At 38.4% G+C, this 18,521-nt stretch overlaps 1 protein-coding gene across 2 annotated transcripts in view; it reads left to right on the top strand.

Annotated features, from left to right (window-relative positions):
• LIN7A (lin-7 homolog A (C. elegans)) overlaps positions 1–18,521 on the top strand; it is a 139,465-nt gene that overhangs the window by 111,783 nt on the left and 9,161 nt on the right. The gene's annotated exons all lie outside the window — the stretch shown is intronic.

Raw genomic sequence — 18,521 nt, 5'->3', positions numbered from 1 at the left:
TGAGCCTTTATTTTATAGCCAGAGGTAAACAAGGTAGTGGTCACCATAGTTACAATGTTCTTGTGAGTTTCACTTGTTTTGGCAGCACTTGCTGCACCTCCCACAGCCCATTAGCTACCCAGGAAGGATCTAGGGAGCATCATAAGGTCAAGCCTAATTATGCTAAGAGGGCTGTGCCCTCTAAGCTGGGACTTGTTTGTGGCTTTGCCAACAGGTCAGTCCGAGGCTTAACCCTATAGCCACGCCCTACACAAATGAATAAAAACAACTTATTTAAAAATAATAAAACCTAAGTCAAAATTTAAAAAGGAAGTTGCGTAATATGGCACTTTGAACCACAGGCCTTCCCTCCTTGGTTTTCCCTTTTTTCTCATAGACACAGACTCATTAGTTGGTAATTTTTATCACTGTCGACTTTAGTCTAAAATGTAAATTACATTCCATCCCTTTGTTGGCACCTAAACTCTTCTCAAAAGAAGTCATATTTCTACTCATAGATGTGTGACTATTATCACCAACTGTGTAAATATGGGAGAGCTTAAGTTTTAAGAATGTAATTTTGAATACAAACCCAGGCAGAGACTATCTCCTGGAGTTAAAATATGCATATGTTTTCATTATTTTTTTTGAATTTAAATCACTGCAAGGCTGGTATGCATCAGATTTGATCTCCTAGCACTTGCCTAGCCTGGTTCATCACCCAGTACCAGCATCTCAGCTCAGCCTTTTCATTCTGAGCTCATTGCCACGTATGCACTCGTCATTATGTATTCACAAATATAGTAAAATGTGACGTTAGAAAAGTTGAGGATTCTAGACTCTCTCTGAGCTACCTCTGAAAGCCAAGGAAGCGTGTTGTTGCACTGGATTTGGTTTTGCAAAGGGCTCTCCTTGAAGTAGGAGGATAAAGTTGACTACTGTGTGTCCAGGAGGAGATTGTACAAAAGAGTGGAGATGACCAAGTGGGAATTGTGTCCATCTCAACAGGAAATGCCGCCTTGCATTCTAGCCAGTTATTGCCATTGGGGAAAGCCAACAGTGTTGACAGATAATTCAGAATTAAAAAAAGAAAACAACACAAAAACCTTCTGGTTTTGTAGAGGATATGTAGGATCTTATAGGTTAAGTAGTAGTCATCCAGGGAAATGTCAGAGTGAGTGGGTTGGTGCTAAAATACTCCAGGCAATGTGGACAGCATGTGCACTAACATATAAGAAACAGCATGATGTGTAACTGATGAGTAAAGCAAGGAGTGGTGGTATTGAGGTTGGAGGGATGGACAGGGCCTCCTGAGCCATGAGAAGGAGCCTGGACTTGCCAGTTGCAGGTGGTAGGAAATGTCAAACAGAACATGGCTTTGTTCTGGTGCCAGCTTGCGGGAGTGTAGAAGTGGAGGAAATCTAAAGGTGGGGAGACCAACTAGGATTCTCTTAGGAGTTTTGGAGGGATATGGTGAAGGTCTTAACTGGAAGTAGAGGAATTAGGATGGAGAGAAAGGAAGAGATTTGAAATTATTTTGGAGGTAATAGTGTTATAACTGAGACCTCATGATTGATTGGATGTGAGATAAAGGAAAGGGCACTACCAAGGCAGTCCCAAGTTCCTGGTGTGGATCCCATCTCCTGTTGATACAGGAGAAAAGGAAGTTCAGGTGAGAAAGTGAGGCCCTTCATACTCAGCAGTTTGTGGTGTCTGTGGGTCATCCAGGTGAAAGTGTACAAGATAGAACGATTTCATTTGGTTTTGGATAAGGGCATAGATTTTAACTTAGTTTCATGGGTGTTAATTTAAAATGAATTAACTGCGATCTAGCAAACTGACAGCATTTGAAAGAAGAAAACTTAAGAAAAAACTTCTACTATGTAAACTTCTCACTAAATTAATAATTTGTCTTAATCAGAGTTTCTTAACCTGGGAACAGCTAATATTATGAACTGGGTAATTCTTGAGGAGCCTGTTCTGTGCATTGTAGGACGGTTAGCAGTATAACTGGCCAGTGACACTCCTCACTCCAGGGATGACCATCAAAAATGTCTCCAGATATTGTCAACTGTCCTCCAAAAATCATACCTGTTTGAGACCCATCACCTTAAACTAAATTAGTCCAGTTTCATGGAGACTGATACAAACCAAACAGGAGTTGCACTTTTAAAATCTGAATTGCATATATTATACATTACATGGTGTGTGTGTGTGTGAATAGAATGGATTTACCAAATCAGCATGTAGGGAACTCCACAGGTGGACCATTCTGGAAAAGACTTCATCCAAGGCTTGTCTGTGAATTGAGGGGTCTGTGGAGAAGAGCCCTGTAGTTGACCTTAATTACCAGGGATGACAAAGGCAAAGAGATTGCCAGCTCACCACTATTGAATCTTTCTCTGCAGGCAAACAGCGTTTAAAGAATTTCACCTTACAGGCATTAATCAGACTGCCAAAAAAGTAATTAACAATGTGCCATGTGCCTGGCACTGAGGAAAGGACAGTTTATACAAAAAATAGTTCATTAAAAGGGCTTAGTTTTAGCTAACTCCTCTAGAAATGTCAAGTTAAGTTTTTCATAAATAGAGGTGGCTGCATCACTCATAATTTGCCCTAGCTTTAGCTTTGGGTGATTTGTAGAAATTTTTTACCAGTGTCATAAACAGAAATGTGCTAAGGCCTCACCACTTTTCTCTTCTGCCTCAGCATAGAAGGCAGAGTATCTGTTTGACCACTTAGGGTCTGTAACCGGAGGCCACAGGGAACTGAGAATTCTCTGAGTTTTACAAATGGTCTGAAATGAGGTTGGCCACCAGGAAGATGGGGGACAGTTGTTCATCCTGAAATTCTCTTTATTTTTGTGTCCATGATCTGTTTAAAGTTTTTAAAGATTATATTAAACGATCAGCTGCCTCCTGCACACTCCTGCCAGTCACTGTTAAGTGGTAGAAGAAGCAACTTTAAATATCACTGCCCACGCTATAGCAATTTAGACAGAGATAATTACCAAAGGAACCCATTGCACACATCATTTCACATGGGTCCTATTTTATTAATTGGTAGTAGGGATAATGCAAAGCTGTATGATGCTAGTTATCAGATCACACATCAATCATTTTATGGTATTGATATGGGCAGCTGTTAGAAATATGACTTCCTTTGGTTGTATTAAATATAATTTTACACATATTTTAAGTGTTCCACAAAGAAGCCCAATCACTTTAAACCTGTGTGGTCTTTAATAAATGTGTTTATTTTTTAAAGAAAATCATCAAGCATTTAATTATGTGCAACTTTTAGTAGGCATGTTTGATTACCCTGTGAATAAAACAAATCAAATAGAATCGTTATAATTCCTGCGATGCACTTGTAATTATTTGTAGGAATACAGGGACTTGAGTCGGACTTGTAACTTGAACTACCCTTGTTGGATTACCTGACCTAGATCTCTGCATGATTATCTGCTTTTATAGATTAGCTGTGCAGTTATTCCACCAATCCCTTAGTTTGAGAGATATTAAATAGGGCAGTAAGCTGACAAAGTATACATAAATGACTTGTGTCTATAGCATGTATGTGTCCAAACAAGTTTAGATAACATTTCCTGGACATAGTCTTCAGATTCACTTATTCATTCAAAGAGTATTTTTTTTTAATGTTGGCTTTTCTTTTTTTTTAAATATATTTTATTGATTTTTTTACAGAGAGGAAGGGAGAGGGATAGAGAGTTAGAAACATCAATGAGAGAGAAACATCGATCAGCTGCCTCCTGCACACTCCCTACTGAGGATGTGCCATCAACCAAGGTACATGCCCTTGACCGGAATTGAACCTGGGACCCTTGAGTTCGCAGGCTGACACTCTACCCACTGAGCCAAACCGGTTAGGGCTCTAAGAGTATTTACTAAACATCTATAGCGTACCAGGCACTATTTGAAGCAGTCAGGATTCTCTGATTGAGAAAAATAAAAGAAAGATTCTTTCCTTCATGGAGTCTATATTCCAGTAGGATAGATAAGCAATAAACAAAACAAATAAGTAAATACATTTAATGTTAGATGGTGGCAACTACTAAAGAAAACGAGAGAGAGAGAGAGAGAGAGAGAGAGAGAGAGAGAGAGAGAGAGAAATCAGTAGAATGTAAGGAGGACAGGAAGTGCCAGGGTATGAAAGGAAGTACCTGAGCAGAGTAGCCTAAGTGAGAAGGTGATATTTGAAGAGTGGATTAAAGCAGGTAAGGGGGTGAGCCACCTGAGTCTCTCCCTTAAGGAAGAACATTCCACCCAGAGGAAGGAGTCAAAGTCCTTAGATGGAAAAGCTCTGGCAGATTGGAGCAGCAACAAGGAAGCTAGACATGAGTTAAGTGGTAGTACCTCTTTTTTTTTAATTTTTAAAGTTTTTGCTAATTAAAAAATTGCAACTTTTAAAAGTATATTTTCTACTTAAATTACATTAAAATGGTATTTTAAAATCTTCACACACTAGGCTTAGAAATAAAGCAGGCAGTCCCCCAAATGTAGTGACAAAATTGATAACAAAAGTAACAGAAAAGCTTTGCAAATAAAGCAGGCAGTCCCCCAAATGTAGTGACAAAATGTAGTGATAACAAAAGTAACAGAAAAGCTTTGTGTTGAGAGCTAACAGGCCAGGCATTTGCTAAGCATTCTAAGTGCACTGGACCATTTAATTCTCACACACTAATTCCTTGTAATTTATGGAGTTGGAGGAGTAATTTGGTAACTTCTCTAAACCTTCGTTTCCACATTGCTAAGAGATGATGTTAGTGGCTACCTTGTTTTTATGATACAACATAGTTCCTAACACATAATGAGTACTAAATAAGTGCTGTGATAATTGCTGCTAGTTCAATTATTAGGGCATCAGTCATTGGTTTATACAAGAAATCATTGTTTTCTCAGAGAAGTTACAACATAGTTAAGTCACAGATTTGTTGATCAAACATTAACCAACCCATAATACTTAGATATTTATTTATTCACTCATTTTGCAAAATATTATTGGGCCCGGCATTTAGTCACTAGTGAAATAAAAATAAATACCCCTGATTTCATGCTTATAGGCCTGGGGAGGAAATAGGCAAGGAAGAAGATCATCTTTACAATATAAGTTATTGTATAAATAATGATAAGTATGGGGTTCCCTCAGAGATCAGAGAAGGGGCATCAACCCCACATGTGGGAGGGCCAGAGACAGTTCCTCCTGGTGAGAAAGCTCATAGGCAAGTATGTATTGGGTAGGTGATTGGAGGCGGTGAGGGAGGTGAAAAAGCCATATTAAGAGGAGACAATATTAGAGTCCAGACACTAGAGAAAATTGCATATTCTTCTGTTTGGAGAGTTCAGAGTTGGCAGATGAGGCTGGAAATATAAGCAGGGGCAGCTTGTAATGAGGCACACTGAGCTGAAGACTTTGAGCTGTATCTGAGCAAAACGGGGACTCAGAAGGACTTGAAGCGGGAGAGTGACATGATCAATTTGCATTTTAGGATGATTACTGTGATTGCAATGTGAAGAGTGGTTTAGAAAGGGCCAGAATTAGAGGCAAGGCAACCAATGTTATATCTACGGGAGGGAACAGATCTCATTATGCGGGAAATAGCTGTTTCTTTGTTTGTTACAACACACTTATTTGGGGGAAAGGAAGGAGAGGATCAATAATAACCATAGCAAAGGAGAAATATAAAGCCAACTCATTTCATTTTCAAAAACATTGCTAGGTTGACTGATTTGTAACTCTCTCTGGGATTTCACATCTATCAAGCTCAAAGTCACGGCAGCTTTTCATCTTAGGAGCCATTAGATGAAAAGCAAAAATTTAAACATACAGTATTTCATAATTCTTTCTCCCCATTTCTCAGTCGGACACGATTCCCTGAAAGCCTGGATTTATAGCACTCACACTTAAGCATGAATAATCTACCAGGCCATATCACTGAAATGCTAGCACGGATAAATAAACAACCGAGGAGAAACAGAAAAAAGAAAGTCAGGTTTCAACACATGAAGGATAGCAAGAGAAAAAGCATTCCATCCTGGTTGTTTCAGCAGAATTTCGGTGGCAATCCCTTATCATTGGGGCTTTGAAGAACCTGCAGACCACATTTCTACATTCATAATTTAGGTAATGCAGCTAAAAATCCCTTCATTTCACCTAAATTACTCAGGCAGTTACAGTTACCGTTGATTTTTGCTCAAATCACTTCAAAGCTGTGTCTCAAAGCACTTTTTAAAGAAAATTACCCTTTGCTTCACCTCCTCCAGTTTGTTCTAGGATGGCTTTTCCTCTCATTTTCATTTTCCTCATGATGATGCTGCACTAATGTATTAAAACAAATTATACAAGAAATATGTGACTGTGTGCTTAGGAGATTTGTAAATAATTCCTTGTGAAAGGACTGAAATCAGATTGAAAAGTCCCTTTAACCACTCACCTCTCCTTCCCTCCGCCCCAGTTCCTTCCTCTCCCCCATGAAGAATTGCTCAGATGGTGTGCTTTCATCCAAACATTTTTTCCTTGCACTCAAGTGCACACGCACACTAGCACACAAACATACAGTTATGTGATTACTTACTTATTACTTTCTAGAGATAAACTTATGATACCACAGTGGTTAAAAGGTCAGGCTTGGAAACAGAATTTTTACCCGTTAATGGTGTGCCCATTGAAACTTACTGTGCCTCAGTTTCCTCATCTACAAAACTGGAATGATAACATCACATGCCCCACCAGGTTGTTAGGGAGAGTAACTATTTTGATAAATTTAAAGCAGATGAGAGAGTACCTGACAGGAGATACTCGAGGAATGTTAGTTGTTGTTATCATCATCATTATTATTATTTTAAGTCAGTTGTAAAACAAATACCAATATTTTCATATACTTACTCTGTGACTTGCTTTCTCAGTTAGAAGTACATCTTGGATATTGAACCATGTCAGTACTTGGGTTTTGCAATCTGCTGTATAGTATTCCATAGTATGTGGATACCATAGTTAATTTAAACATTCTCCTATTGATAGATATTTAGTTTGTTACCCAATTGGTTTTTTGTGATTGTGAACACTGCTTCAATGAAAATCTTTATGTGTATGAATAATTATTTTGGGGGGTGAATACTGGTATGTGGTAAGCCAGGTTAAGAGGATATGGGCATAAATTCTTTTAGCAGATACTGCCAAATTGACCTCCAATTTATATTTCCATATTGTATGATAATATACATCTCAACAAATCCTTGGCAATGCATTACCATTTTTTAAAAGTAAGTGACTCATTTTTATCCCATTCTGGTTTTAATTTGTGTCTCCCTAACTTTAATGGTAAAGTTGAGCCTCTTTCACCTGAGGACTTTGTGAGAGGGAACTAGTGATACAAAACTCTGGCAGGAATGACCAGGCATGTACAATACCGAAAAACAACAACAACAAAAAACTCTAGTGTGATTTTGAATATAAATAAGAAAGTCTTAGAAAATGAAGTTGGAAAGGCAGGTTGGGAGTAGAGAGTGAAAGTCTTTGTAGGCCAGTGTAAGGTATTAGTACTTTATTTTGGGCAGGAAAATGACATAAGAGAGAATATGTGCTATTTGGAATGGACTTTGAGTGATGAGGGAGGTTTACTAAGAAAGGAGAATGGAGAAAGGATCTTCTAGGCTAAGGGAATAAAACTGAGAAATTATGGCTCTGGCCCGGTGGCTCAGTTCATTGGAGCATCTTCCATATACCACAAAGGTTGCAGGTTAAATTCCCATTCAGGGCATATACTTAGGTTGTGGGTTCAATACTGGTTGGGGTGTTTAGGGGAGACAACCAATCTATTTCTTTCTTTCTCTCTCTATCTCTCTCTCTCTCCTCTCTCTCTTCTCTCTCTCTCTCTCCCCTTTCTCTGTCTTTCTCTTTCTCTCTCCAGGATTAAAAAAAAACAACAAATAAAAAATAATGGAAACATGAAGATAGGTGGTAAAATCAAAAGCATGGTGTTGCTCATATATTGAAGATAAATATAAAACACAGAATTGGATCTGCCTCTTTAAGGAAGTGCTTTGCATGCTATAGGACAATTTAATTTTCATTTCTGGAAAATGAAGGATAATTCATGGGGTACCTGCATTTACTGGGTGCATTCTGTGAGCCAGATTTAGTCTTGGCGTTTTACATTAGGATTTCATTAAATCTTAAAGGACATCTTTAAAGAAAATGTTACTCCACTGTTGTATGGGTGGTAACACGTTCAGGGAGATGAAATAACTTGTCCTAAATCGGACAGTTGATAACCTTTGGGCCTACGCCTCAAAGCCAGCTCTCCCTGAGTTAGTAAGTAAATGCTGGGAGAGTACTATGCACTGTGCTGGATCCAGGGGAGAAACAACCAAGGCAGCACAGTCCTGCCCTCAAGGACAGAGTCCACCACAGCTGTGCTCTTTCTGCTCTTCACTGGATTATAAACCAGAGCTTGGAAAGACCAAGTGACTCAGACCAAAATCTGGAGAAGAGTCTAGACAAGAGAGAAGCTAAAGGTAATTTTATAATCCAGACAAGAAATTGCAAAGATGAAATGGTAAATGGGGAATAACTATTAACCTGCATTACGGCAAGTTGGCGGTGGATTGAGGGGAGAATTAAAGATGTCCTCAGGGTGTTAAGTTGGGGTGGCTGCATGGCTAGTGATAGCAGGAGCCAGAGAGAAGGGGAGACAAGAACATTGAGGGGAGAATTAAAGATGTCCTCAGGGTGTTAAGATGTCCTCAGGGTGGCTGTATGGCTAGTGATAGCAGGAGCCAGAGAGAAGTGGAGACAAGAATCTTTGGAGGTTAGATCCAGTTAGAGCATTTAAAATAAGTAAGTTTTATTTGGTAGACCTACCTGAAAATCTTAGCATAAGTCACTGGTGACAAATTCCAAGAATATTCTGTGGGTGTGCTTTTAATTAGAAAAGTAATTTATATGCAGAGACAGAGAGATATTGGACAGTAAGCCTGACTTGATTTTTTTTTACTTTCCACTTCTCCTGTGAGAAGGCATCTGCGATGTTGAGTCTCTGCAATCTAATTAGATGCTATAGCTATTATTAACGTGTTTTATTTATGGCACACGGCAACATAAAGGTTCCCGCTGCTTTACACTTCACAGGAAACACATTTGACAGCTCTGGACTCGGACAACTATCTAGATTCGTGGGGTTTCTCCCATATGCTATATATTCATTGTCTGAGCACCTAGGATTCTGAAACAGGTTAAATAATAGAGTGTATCCTTTGAAGGGTTGGGTTGAATAATTTCAGGAACCTATTATTGTCTCTGTGACACCCCTTAGAAAATGATGGTCTCTGTGAGATCACTAGAATAAGATGCTGAAGGGAGAATAAAACACCAACTATTCTGGCTGACAGAATTCTGGGTTCTGCGGCATAATGCATGCTGTCATCTCGGGAGAGAAGACGGGATGATGAATTCCATGCTTATTAGTAAGATAGGTTTCCCATAAACTTCTTATAGCCTCGCATGTGGGTTTTTTATAAGTTGAAAAAATGTCATAGAACCTTCCAGCATTAGCCCTGTCCACCACAATAACAACCCACCTGCCATAAAAGTCAGTGGGGACTACTTGAAGGGTGGGCTTTGGTATTGGTCCTCAGGGACGGCAGCCAGGGTCCAGGTTTGCAGCACTGGCTCATCAACATGTAAAAGCCCTCGCCTGAGTCTGGGTACTTCTTCTATACTGGCATTGCCATTTTCAGCCCAGCTCCATCATCCTTGGGATTCTGCAGTGGCAGGAGATCATGCTCCACGGTGCCAGGTCTGCCTTGGGGTGTTGGCAGAACTGCAGTGAGCGGAAATGACACGGGTGGCCTCAAAGCTACTTTTTCAAACCTTTCTCTTAACTCAGATCTCTACATGCCTTCCCCTTCCTCATGCCCTTTGGTATTCAATGGGCAGGGAAAGAGAGAGAAACATTTATGTGAGAGAGATATATGGGTTGCTTGGATCGAACCTGAAATTTGGGTACCCTGACTGGGAATCAAACTCATGATCTTCCAGTGCATCAGACGATGCTCCAACTAACTGAGCCACACCAGCCAGGGCCCATCCTTCTTTGATAAAATGTCTACCTTTCATGACCACTGAAAATTCAAATTCCACAAGGGCTGCTGATTTAAAAGACAAACACTCTTTAATCTTTACAGCATCTTCCTTTGTCTTCATAGATGATCACCTGCCTCGGTTTGCCAGGGACGGAGGCCTTTCCTGGGACTTTCACTCCTAAAACTGACACTGTCTCTCCCTGGGAACTGAGGCACCGATGCAGAGGTCATGCTCTAGAGGTCACAGTTCTCCTCAGTGATTTGTCTACTCTTCCCACCCGGATCTGCTGACCCCAACCCCTGGCCTTTCTGCCCTGTCACTTTGGCTGTCCTAAGGGTTGGTTTGAGGATCGATTTGATTACAGAGTGACACTAAATTTTAGTGGCTGAGACATATTTGCATGTTTCAGTGGAGCTGTAAAAGTGGCAAGTATGAGAGAGGCAGAGTTCTCCGTGGGCATGTGGGGGATGGTGGTTATCACATCCCCAAACCCCTCCCTTGTGCAAACCAGACACTCCTGCTTCTGAACATTTGCAGGAGGCCTTGCCCCTTGGGGATTTAGTGTCACCAAGTGAGGTGGCTGGGAGAGTGTGGGCAGGCACACCATGCGTTTTGGAGGCACAGATCAGTCTGGATCATGATTGGGAAGAGTTCCCTCTAATCTTGACTTTCTAGATGAAACCTGCCACTCAAACATGAACAGACTGATTTAAAGATCTCATTTTCTAGGACTATTTTCCCACACAGCTTTGTTCTGTTTTCAAATCTTGAGTGCTCACATATGTGCTATTGACAATGGTGTGTGTGTGTGTGTATAATTATGTATGTATGTGTGTATATATGTAATGCATGTGTGTATCCATATAGACACATGTATGATGTGTGTGTACATGTATGTGTGATTACTGTGTATGTGTGTGCATATATGTGTTTGTGTACATTTGTGTGTATGTGTGTATTTGTTTAATATTTATCCCAACAAGCGTCAGAATTGTTTTTCAGTCTGTTGGTGCTAGAACAGCAGGAGTTGGGCAGAGTTACCACAAAGCATTAAAACTTGAGATGTAGTAGCTGCATCTGTTTCCAGTTTTAGCCTACAGATCTGAAAGGTGGGCTTGAGATCAACCAATTATTAAATTTATGATTTCTGACACTGATTTTTTCTTTAAGCTTTTGCTCCCTTCAGGTTTTCTGTCCCTGGGCCTGCTGCTCTTCACTTTCATGTTCCAAATTTTTTATATTTATAACTACTCTCACAGGATAAAAATATGTATAATTATATATGCTTTTCCCATAGTAACCTTTTTGCTCTTTTGCAGTGTTTGGTCATTTGATGACTTTCCCCTCTCAGGTTCGCTCACACTGTATGATCTAGCAAGTGAATCTCCTGTACAAGCTCCTTTCCTTAACTGAGTGTGACACTGTGGAGAGACTGAGACCAACAGTTTTTTACAAACAAATAATGATCATTTGTAATTAGCATATCAATTGTATGTATGGAAACGATGCTTTTGAGTTACTTGAGTGTAATCAGAAGCAGTTGACTTGCCTAAGTAGTTTTAAACATTCTTCCAATGAACTCTGTACACTATTAATTTATTTCGTAAATGTTTGCTTCCTAGATAATATAAAAGAAACTTCTACCTACTGCAAAGGCAAATTAGATTTTGTTGTTGCTGTTGTCTTTAAGCACTTGAAGCCCGGTAGCAAGATTATCACAGAGGAAATCATTCCACAAAGAGTTAGCATCTGTTGGATCTCTTCAAGGGCCAGAGGTTCTTTAAAGTGCTTTGTGTATATTAAATTTAATGCTCATAATGTTCTTATTAAGTAGATACTCTGTGATACTCATTTTACAAAAGAGCAAATTTAGGCTTGGAGATACTAAGTTCCTTGTTTGACTCACAAAGCTGATAAGTGCAGAAGCTCAAATTCAAACCCAGTACTGGCTACTTAGCTAGATGATAGATGATAGATAGATAGATAGATAGATAGATAGATAGATAGATAGATAGGGTTTATTCATTGACTATTTACTGAGCATACAGTAATAAGGGTCACCCTGCCCTTGGACAGTCTAGTGACAGCAGAATGATGATAAACTGATAAATTACTATACACTGAAACAGATATTAATATTTAGGCCGGAAGAAAGTACTACGAGAGAACATTAGCATATTTTTTCCCAAGGGATATATGTGGTACTTTTTATACACTTGCCACTTTTCTTCAGCAGAAGATAATACAGTACATTTAGAACAGGAAATTAACATATTTGAGAAAGGAAAGTATTAAAGTCATAAAGGTTTTTTTTGTCTGAATGTATCCTGTACCTTGTGCAGAGATAGTTCATTCTTAATTAACCCAATTAATATAAATTTTTTAAATGACCTAAAATGCTGACTATGGAGCTATACTAAGCCACAATTATAAGATTTTCTTACCTAAGCCAGCCCTCTTTCTGCTCTCAAAAAGACGTGAAAAGGGAAAGCCACCAAGTGATATTTACTTTCTCTTTCTTATCTTTTTTAAGGCTGTGGATTGGTAGGTAAGAGCCTAGTATCCAGTTCATGTCCATCTGTTCTACTTACTACCTGAGGACCTAGGATAAATTTCCTATAGAGTTGTTGTGAGGATTAGATATACTGCACACATGGCTGTTAGCAGTGCCTAGCACTTAATAAGCATAAGCGCTCAATAACATTAGAGTAAACACACATTTATAAGTTTAGACACACACACTTAAAATAATATCAGAACACCTTAGTAGACTAAAAGCAACGCTATCATAATGGTCAATCACCATAACCTTTGTGGGAAAGAAGTACGTCAGTCTTTGACTCTTTTGGACCTTTCCAAGCTGAGGATCATAACCACTAACAGTGAGCCCTTCGTGTAGCCTCACGCTGCTCTTTCACTGGCTCAACTCATTTTAGAGCTAGGAGTTGACAGATCTTGTCTTGGTCACTCGTTCTTATCCTTCTACATCACACAAAAACTAGTCTACCATGGTCTATGTTAGTTAATCTAGAAAAGCAGAATGAGGTTGTTGAAAGAGCAATCATCAAGAATCATGAGTTCTAATCCAGCCATGCAACTAACAAATTTATAATATGGACTAGGTCACAGCCATTCTTGGTGTTTGTTTCCTTATACATTAAGTTGCAAGGAGATAACAAGATTATTTCTAAGGGCCTTTATAAGTATAATAATCTGAGTTTCTGAACTACTTATTTGCACTAAAATATATTATAATCCAATACCCTTGAATACTTTTATTCCCTGATAATACCATTTGGCCCTAAAGGAATTATGTGTCATTTAGGAGTCTATTCGGAAACCTAGACTAGATAAACCTAGAATAACTGATAGGTATAGCCAACTCTAGGTTATTTATCCAACGAAGTGTTTAAACAGTTTATCAGCAAGCTGGGTCAGGATATGTTCATGTAAACCTCACAGAGAAAGACTTTCATATAGACCTGGGCATAGGCCATTGTGCAGTGATTGTGCACAGATAACTCTATTCCTCCCCAGGGTAGGCATTTCTTCCATTTGCAGCCTTGCAAGGGTCAAAATTTAACTACTATCACAGGGGATAGAGCACATATCATGAGCAAATTCATGTATGCAGTGCAATCTAAAATTCTCTCTTAAAGAGGATTTGTAATCAACCAGAAAATTGGGCATACCAAGAAATGCTATCCATTTTGATATCTCACAATGAGTGGGGATAGAAAAACGATTGAATGATCAGAATGCAGCCATGTTTAACTCACCAGCCACTGAGTTGCTAAACTTCCATCAAGTTAACTAACTTTAAAGCTCCCTAGGCTTACTACTGCATGGGATTGCTAACAAAACAAGTATGCATCTAGTTATTTACTGAACTATTTTCTTCCCAGCTTTCTGAATAAAAACATATTCTTTTATTATCTACACTAATAAAAGAGAAACATGGTAATTGGCGTACGACCGCTACCCTTCCCATTGGCTAACCTAGAATAACTGATAGGTATAGCCAACTCTAGGTTATTTATCCAACGAAGTGTTTAAACAGTTTATCAGCAAGCTGGGTCAGGATATGTTCATGTAAACCTCACAGAGAAAGACTTTCATATAGACCTGGGCATAGGCCATTGTGCAGTGATTGTGCACAGATAACTCTATTCCTCCCCAGGGTAGGCATTTCTTCCATTTGCAGCCTTGCAAGGGTCAAAATTTAACTACTATCACAGGGGATAGAGCACATATCATGAGCAAATTCATGTATGCAGTGCAATCTAAAATTCTCTCTTAAAGAGGATTTGTAATCAACCAGAAAATTGGGCATACCAAGAAATGCTATCCATTTTGATATCTCCCAATGAGTGGGGATAGAAAAACGATTGAATGATCAGAATGCAGCCATGTTTAACTCACCAGCCACTGAGTTGCTAAACTTCCATCAAGTTAACTAACTTTAAAGCTCCCTAGGCTTACTACTGCATGGGATTGCTAACAAAACAAGTATGCATCTAGTTATTTACTGAACTATTTTCTTCCCAGCTTTCTGAATAAAAACATATTTTTTTACTATATATGGCATAAATACAGAAGATTCAGTTTTTATGGTTTAATGCCAGCTTAATATTTTATTTATGCATTTAGAAGTGGTAATAAAATTATTTGAATCCTCCTTCCCATATTGATTTCTATGAGTATCTTAAAAAAAAAAACAGCAGAAAAAGATAGAAATATTTTCAGGATAGGGATGTCTATTCTTAGTATATTTTAATGTATTTTAGAGAATGCTCATATCCCTCTGCCTTCTTTGCCAGCCCTTACCTCCTTAATTACATCCAGCTTTAACCAGATAGATGCTTGTTGAAAAGTCTTATTAAATTAATCCATGTCAATGACTTCCTCAGGTTTCAATGTACACAACAAAACTCTAAAAGCCAGAGGCATGGAAACAGGGCACGGATGGAGCTCAGAGGGAAGGGGGAGGGGAGGCTGTCAGAAATTAACCAAGAACTTATTTGCATATATGCATAATCTATGGACACAGGCAATAGTGAGGTGAAGGTCTGGGATAGGTCAGGAACCAGTTAAAGGGAGGCAGAGGGGGGACATTTGTATTACTTTCAACAATACAGATTAAATAATAAATAAATAAAAGCAAGGGAATAGATCTAAAAGTATAGAATTTCCTTTAGAACGTATCAAAATTTCTTAAGGAAAGTATAGACTTTCAGGTTTTAAATAGAGGAAGGATTTTCACTTGAAAATTAGAAGTCTTCCTAGGTCTCCTCAAGTCACTTCAGGGCCACATTTTCATCCTCCGTGAAAGGCTGGTGCTGTAAGTTTCAGGGACTGTTCAAACAGAGCTAATTGATACAAGGGACAGTTCCTGAATAAGGAGGGCTTATATATATGGCTGCGATAGAAACAGCTTAACTGTTCACAAATACACTATTATATTTTAAAACATTCAAAAATACTTATCTTGAAATAAGACATACTTTTATTAAGAGTGAAACATAGACTAAGTCAAAAGTAGGAATCAATTATAAACTTTCAGGGCTCAAGGAATTCTTGTTAACAAGTGTTTGTATGTCAATGTGGATACCCATAGTTTGGCCTCTTTTGATGCACGGAACAAGAACTCCATGGGAAAGTAGTCTGCTTTTTTGTTCTTATCTTAAAAGAGAAAGTAAGGAGAGAGAATAACTGCCTTATTCTTATTAAGAAGTTATCCCAAGCGACTAAAAGCACTCCAGAGATCAATAATAGGTTCAGGAGACAAGCATAAGCACTCACAATATCCCTAAGAGAGGCAAAGGAGAGACCCAGAACAATTTTTGAGATAAGAGTTAAGAAATGTTTTGGAAAAAAATTAAAAAACAAATTTAAGGAATGTTTGAAATAATACATTCTACGAACATGCTTATATTTCTTCAAATCTCTCTGTAAGAGATGCCTCTTATTTTCCATTATACTGTTCAGTTGTGTAACTTATATTATTTTAACTAAGCACTGTTAGTGGTAGAAATGAAGAAGCATGGCACTCTGCCTGGATCTTAGGCAATGGCTCTGTGCACTGGTGAAGAGGACAAAGTAAAAGGTAGATTAAACCAGGAGACCTGTTAACTCTGCGGAGCCGGGAAGAATCCGAGTCATTGTCGAAACCAGAGATAGAGCGTCAAGGCAAAAATGTTGGATTCAAAGACCATGGATTCTGCTGTTCATAAACTGCTAACTGTGTTTGGGGACAGCAGAGCAGGGGTGGGAGAGGGTAAGCCTGACGGTGCTGCAGGGACGCGATTGCACACCAGCCCTGTGTGTCTCAGCTATTCACTGTGGTGAGAGCCTAATGGTCCCACAGCACCTCTTGTGGCAACTCTAAATTGCCGGCAGAGGGCCTAGACTGGGATAATGGGCCTCTACAGGTCTGGCCTAGAATTTCCAACCCTCTCAAATGAAAGCTAATAGAACCAAAGCCAAAAAGTATTCTGGGGACTCATCATCAGGCCTAGAGAATGATGAGCCATTGTTACTGAAACATATAAACACCTAAGTCCTAATATTAAAAAATAAACGAGAGAAGGTTATGGACAACCAAATCACCCAGTTTTCCTTTTAAAGGAGAATTCCATACATGAACAAGTCATGTTGAGGCAAATTACAAAGAAATTGCATGCACGCTGAAAATAGAGTTTTTATTGTGCAAAGTTTCTTTTGTCCTTCATGTTCTTCCAAAGAACTATAACTAGTAAAATAAATGCTTAATAAACACCTGCTGAGTGACCAGGTCAATGATTGAGTAAATAATGAAAAGAATGAATTAGTCAATGAACAAGCCTATTTTCCTAAGCTTCAGCCACAGATAAAAATTCATTCTGCCCATCAGTTTTTTATAACCCCTGCTCTCTATGTAACCCAGATTTGGAGAAGGAGTGGTTATATAAGTGGCCTCCAGGGCTCACAATGGTCATTTCTTAAACTCTTAATATCTGCCTTTTTCCTGACAAATGACTGAAGCAGTGCTCTTAAGGGTCACCGAATGCCTCATTGCTAAATTCAAACCTTTTTTATCTCAGTCCACATCCACCTTGCTGAAGCAGACCGCAGAATGGAACACAACCCCTTAACTCTTCTGATCTAATCTGTACAGTAGTAGGAATATGAATCACAAGATACAATTGAAGTGGGTTTGAGATGCACTCAGTATGACATCCATATTTAGTTTGCCTTTTATGTGGATTAAAATGTAATCTCAACCTGTTTGGAGCGGCCTTCTCTGCCACCTCAGTGCCACTCTTCGGTGTGCTGGCAGTCTTTCAGCCCGTCTCAGTCCCTCTGTGTCTCATCACACAGGTTTCTTCTCTGAGCTCCATCCAGCAAGCAAGTCAGAAAGGCCTTTGTACTTCTATCCTGTAAAGTGGGGGTTATGTCATCTGTCCTGGGGAATAGCGGAGAGGGAAGGGCATTGTCTCCTTTCCTTCGGGTCCTAGAATGTCTGCTTACAACTTTCCTTGGCCTTGCTTCTGCCTAATTCCAACACAGAGACGCTTTAGAAAGTTTGGGAGGAGTCTCTCTGTGTTTACTTAGAGTAAAGATAGTTTCTCCAACTATTATCTATGCCATTGTGTTCAAGTGATTATTTTGAAACTCAAAAGCCAAGAATTTATTTCATTTTTTTGCATTTTGTTATAACTACTTAATAGGTATGTGTGCCTCTTTGATCATATTCTTCATAAATTCCGCTGAAAATAAAACTATTTATTATAAAAGGTTTGATATATAACAAGAGTGCCCTCCAAAAAAAATACCAGTTTTTGTTAAATTATTATTAGTGTATGAGAATCCCATTTCCCTACATTCTTGCCAATACACTATATTTGAAAATATATATTTATGATTTTTAAATTAAAAATGAAATATTTTGTGTTTAATCTACATTTGTTTGATTACTAGGGAATTTGAACATTGTTCCGTAGATTTATTGTACATATGGGATTTTAAAATTCTTACTTGTCAGGAGTTCATTTGCCCATTTTGCTAGATCTTTATTGACTTATAAGAGTTTTTCATTTGAATATTAACAAATTGACTGTTGTATATGAAAAATATTTTTTTGTTTTTTACCTTTTTATGGTGTGTGAGAAATTGAAACTTACAATTTTTAAATCTGATTTTGTGATTTTTTTATCTTTGGTATTTTTACTTAAGAATTAATTTTTCATTGCAAGATAATGACTACATTATATTTTAGTTGTTTTATGGTTTTATTTTTACATTTAAAATTTAATCAATTTGTTATATTTAGCATTGACTGGGAGATTGGGGTCATTTAATTATTATTTGTTCCAGGATCATTATTTAATAATCCTTTTCCCCTTTGATCTAAATTCCACTTTTTTCATATAATAAAATTGACATACAATGGATCTGCT

Source organism: Myotis brandtii, unplaced genomic scaffold, assembly GCF_000412655.1.
Source record: "Myotis brandtii unplaced genomic scaffold, ASM41265v1 scaffold82, whole genome shotgun sequence".
Taxonomy (NCBI): Eukaryota; Metazoa; Chordata; class Mammalia; order Chiroptera; family Vespertilionidae; genus Myotis; species Myotis brandtii.
The sequence above is the reverse complement of the archived record's forward strand: the minus strand, read 5'-3'. Positions and strand labels throughout refer to the sequence as shown.